The 4,579-nt window shown below is 44.8% G+C and overlaps 1 non-coding gene across 1 annotated transcript; it reads right to left on the bottom strand.

The window, feature by feature from the left end:
- Positions 1-825: 825 nt before the first annotated feature.
- Positions 826-900, bottom strand: Trnat-ugu (transfer RNA threonine (anticodon UGU)). The gene has a single exon. It is a non-coding gene; the product is annotated as a tRNA-Thr (tRNA).
- Positions 901-4,579: the final 3,679 nt, after the last annotated feature.

Here is a 4,579-nt window from a genome sequence, read left to right on the forward strand (position 1 = left end):
TATCTAATTTTGGCTCTTGAGTATAACTTTCACTTCTATAAATAAGCTCGACATACATAAAGTGACCAATACGTATTTAGATCACCTCAACTTTTAAATCTACGTCTAGGCTTTTATTAGCCACATTATGATGTGTGGAGGCTACTAATATCGTTTCGCTCCTATCCTGTTCTAGACAGTGTTGTAGCGTCTGTGAATGTAATTGGATGAGCAGTTTTGCAACGTAGTATCTACTTACTTAGCAAAACATGTCCTTCTTCTATGTCTGCTTCATTTCCTCTGTTAATACTGCCTTTAAAAAGTGGCATACTGTGTGAATTAAAGTACACCGAAGGGCCAAACGAACTGGTGCACCTGCCCATATCGTATAGTGCCGTATGTGCACATAGAAGTGCCGCAACATGGCGTTATGTGGACTCTTGACTCTTGTCCGAAGTAGTGCTGGACGTAATTGACACCATGCATCCTGCACGGATGACCATAAATTCCTAAGAGTACGAGGAAGTGGAGATTGCTTCTGAACAGCCCGTTTCAGGGCATCCCGGATATGGTCGATAACGTTCATGTTTGGGATGTTTGGTGGCCGCAGACCGCTGTGGTCGAGCGGTTCTAGGCGCTTCAGTCCGGAACCACGGGGCTGGTAAGGTCACAGGTTCGAATCCTGCCTCGGGCATGGATGTCTATAGTGTCATTAGGTTAGTTAGGTATAAGTAGTTCTGTCCGTCGGAATGCACAATGGACATGAGTGGATGGAATTAGAATTATATTAATACCTTCAACTGCTGACGGGCGTTGATACAATCAACGGGGACAGATGAAAATGTGTGCCCCGACCGGGACTCGAACCCGGGATCTCCTGCTTACATGGCAGACGCTCTATCCATATGAGCCACCGAGGGCACAGAGGATAGCGCGATTGCAGGGACTATCTTTCACACGCCTCCCGCGAGGGTAACATTCTCACCTTGCATATCCACACACTACATTTGTAGTGTCCCACCCCAACACACTCATTATTCGTGGAAGACATTCTTACCAAATCCCGTAAGAGTTCGGGTAATATGCGTGCATCCGCACAGAAGAAGAAGGTCATGGCCGGTATTGCCAGAACTATATACTTATATGGATATGGTGGCTGTTCTTTCGGACATGTCTAAAAACAACGGACAGCACTGATGACCTGCAGCCGTCTAGAACGAAATTAGAATTATATTAATACCTTCAGCTGCGTTGATATCATCAATGGTGTCTGTTCTTTCGGACATGTCCGAAAGAACAGCCACTATATCCATATAAGTATATGATGGAGGTGATCAGACAGGATGCTTAAGTACGTGTCACTTGACAGGGTTGTATCTAGATGTATCAGGGGTCCGGTGTCACTCAAACGGCACACGCCCCACACCTTTACAGAGCCTCCACCAGTTTCAACAGTCCACTGCTGGTATGTAGGGTGCAGGGATTCATGAGGATGTCTCCATCCACCGGTTACAATTTGAAATGAGACTCTTCCGACCAGGCAACATGTTTCCACTCATCAACAGTCCAATGTCGGTGTTGACGGGCCAAGGCAAGGCGTAAAGCTTTGTGTCATGCAGTCATAAAGGGTACACGAGTGGGCCTTCGGCTCTGAACGCGCATATCGATGATGTTTCGTTGAACGATTCGCAGGCTGAAAAAATGGTTCAAATGGTTCTGAGCAGTATGGGACTTAACATCTGACGTCATCAGTCCCCTAGATCTTAGAACTACTTACATCTAACTAACCTAAGGACATCACACACACCATGCCCGAGGCAGGATTCGAAACTGCGGGGTTGTAGCGGTCGCGCGGTTCCAGACTGAAGCGCCTAGAACTGCTCGGCCACACCGGCCGGCCCGCTGGCTGACACTGGCTGATATCCTAGCATTGAAATCTGCAGCAATTTGCGGATGGGTTGTTCCTCTGCCAAGTTGTACGATTCTCTTCAGTCGTCGTTAGTCCCGTTCTTGCAGAAACTCTTTCCGGCCGCTGCGAGGCAGAAGATTTGATATTATACCGAATTACTGATATTCACGGTACTCTCGTGAAATAGTCGTACGGGAAAATTTCCATTTCATCGCTACCTCGGAGATGTTGAGTCCCATCGCTCGTGCGCTGACTGTAACACCTCGTTCAAATTCATTCACATTTTGATAACCTGCCATTGTAACTGCAGTACTTTTCTAACACCTGGGCCGGACATTTGTTTTCTAATATAGGCGTTGGCGTCCGCAACACCTTATTCTGCCTCTTTATCTCTGTATTTGAATACGCATGCATATACCGGCCTGTTTGCATGGGATTAATTATAACGAGATAGTTTGACACCGTGTCCCGTGTGCAGTAGAATAATGACTCTGGTATAGGATGCAAACAATAAGGGACAATACGACTCCTAAAAATCATGACATATGTTGTAAGTGAGAAAAACTAGGCAGGCCGCTACAAAGACTATTATGCCACCATGAATTGTGTGCCCTCCAGCTTTGCAACACGTGTAAGTATTATCTCATGTACGCAGAAAATCGACGACTGGACGTTTGTATGTGTAGTGGATTTCCTTTTACGGATAAATGTGTTTATTGGGCATTATATGAAATAAATCAGAAACTTGTGGGCAAAATTACTATTGAAGTTACCCCGAAGTAAGTTATGGACTATTGAGACAGCGTATACACATTTATAAATGATGGGTATGTCTCTTCTGGAACCTTCTTAAAAATTAAACAGTTGAACAACAGTCTCGTTTGAATTCATCACATTCTTGTAGTTCCGTTAGCTCCATCTCTACAGCTGCTGAATCCTTCACAGCTGTTAGTGAAATGGGACAGTCATCTCTCACAACACTGACAGCGAACTCATTTTCCAGGAATATAAATTAAGATTTAAGCGTCTAGAAGCTACAGAATATGCTATTTGGACATTAATCGATATTAGATATTTTACACACAGAGTTACCGCTTCAGCCTGAACTTTTCAGAGAGCGATGTTGCCTTCTGTAGACATTTGAAATGAGCAAATGCTTCAGTCTCGTGGTATTTCCTAATTTGTTGAGAAAGCAGGCTCTGTGCTAAACCAGAAATAAATTTTCAACTCACGTGTGATGATGTTTTTCGCTCTTATAACTGCTGGACAACGTCTGCAGTATGAGTCATAATAATGACTTTGGTAGCAGGTTGTGTTGTTTCTGCTTTCACCTTGCTTGGAGCCGTCATAAGTACGGATACCACCTCCTTAGCGTCGTCTATTGACATGTGTTCCCGGAACTACCTTGCTTCCCTCACACACTGCCGCACTTTGATTCGGTGCGCAAGTATATTTTGCTCTGTTACAAGGCAAAGGATGCTGCAGGAAGCGTACAAACAAATCATTTATTGCATAAAAGGGTCGTGACTAGAGAGAAAGATCGAATGGCTTTCATATTCAAGTACAAATAGTGAGACTACTTCATAATGGATATGATTTACGGTAGACGTGGCAGGAGACACATATAAATATCATTTACTCATTGACAAAGAAATAAACTCAAAATAATAAAAAAATAAAGAAACGACGCACCACAAAGAAATTATACGAATAGGACGGAAACCGGTAAATGTGCAAATTCAGAAAAACTGGATGATTAACTCGAGCGAAAGAGCTTAACAAACTGAGCAACTCAATAGCGAACTGGTCCACCTCTGGCATTTAGCAGAAATTTGGCTTGGAATTGATTGACAGGGTTGTAAGACGTCCTCCTAAGAGATATTGTGCCAAATTACGTCGACGCGTAAGATTGTCAAAATCCCGAGATGGATGGAGTTCTCTGCCCAGAATGCTCAATCTGGATCAGATCCGGCTGCCTTGCTGGCCAATGTAAGGTTTGGCATGCACTAAGACAAGCAGTAGAAACACTAGCTGTGTACTGACGGACATTGTCATGCTGAAATATAAGCTCAGGATGACTGTCATGAAGGGCAACAAAACGAGTAGTAGGATAGAGCCGACGTACCGATCTGCTTTAAGGGTGCCGCAGACGACAGATAAGGCATCCGGCTAGGAAATCAATGGTACCTCAGACCATCACTCCTGGTTGTCGAGCCGTGCCGCGAGGGATTAGCCGAGCGGTCTGCGGCGCTGCATTCGTGGACTGTGCGGCTGATCCCGGCGGAGGTTCGAGTACTCCCTCGGGCATGGGTGTGTGTCTTTGTCCTTAGGATACTTTAGGTTAAGTAGTGTGTAAGCTTAGGGACTGATGACCTTAGCAGTTAAGTCCCATAAGATTTCACACACATTTGAACTTTTTTTTTTTTTTTGTGTCGAGCCGTATGTTGGGCTACCGTCAGTGTCATTGACAGGCGTAGAACTGTCGTCAGTGATGAGTTCCGCTACGACTGAGCCTCGATGACTAGCGAAGACGTGGTATCCTCGTGATACTGTAAGGCACAATGGATCATCCCAAGTAGTCATCTATCCTTGGGGTATCCAACACTACATGCAGGTAGTTTTCCCTCCGCACGATGGTATCTACCAACAGGACAACGCAATGTGTCACACAGCTCACAGTGTACTTCCATG

Source organism: Schistocerca cancellata, chromosome 9, assembly GCF_023864275.1.
Source record: "Schistocerca cancellata isolate TAMUIC-IGC-003103 chromosome 9, iqSchCanc2.1, whole genome shotgun sequence".
Taxonomy (NCBI): Eukaryota; Metazoa; Arthropoda; class Insecta; order Orthoptera; family Acrididae; genus Schistocerca; species Schistocerca cancellata.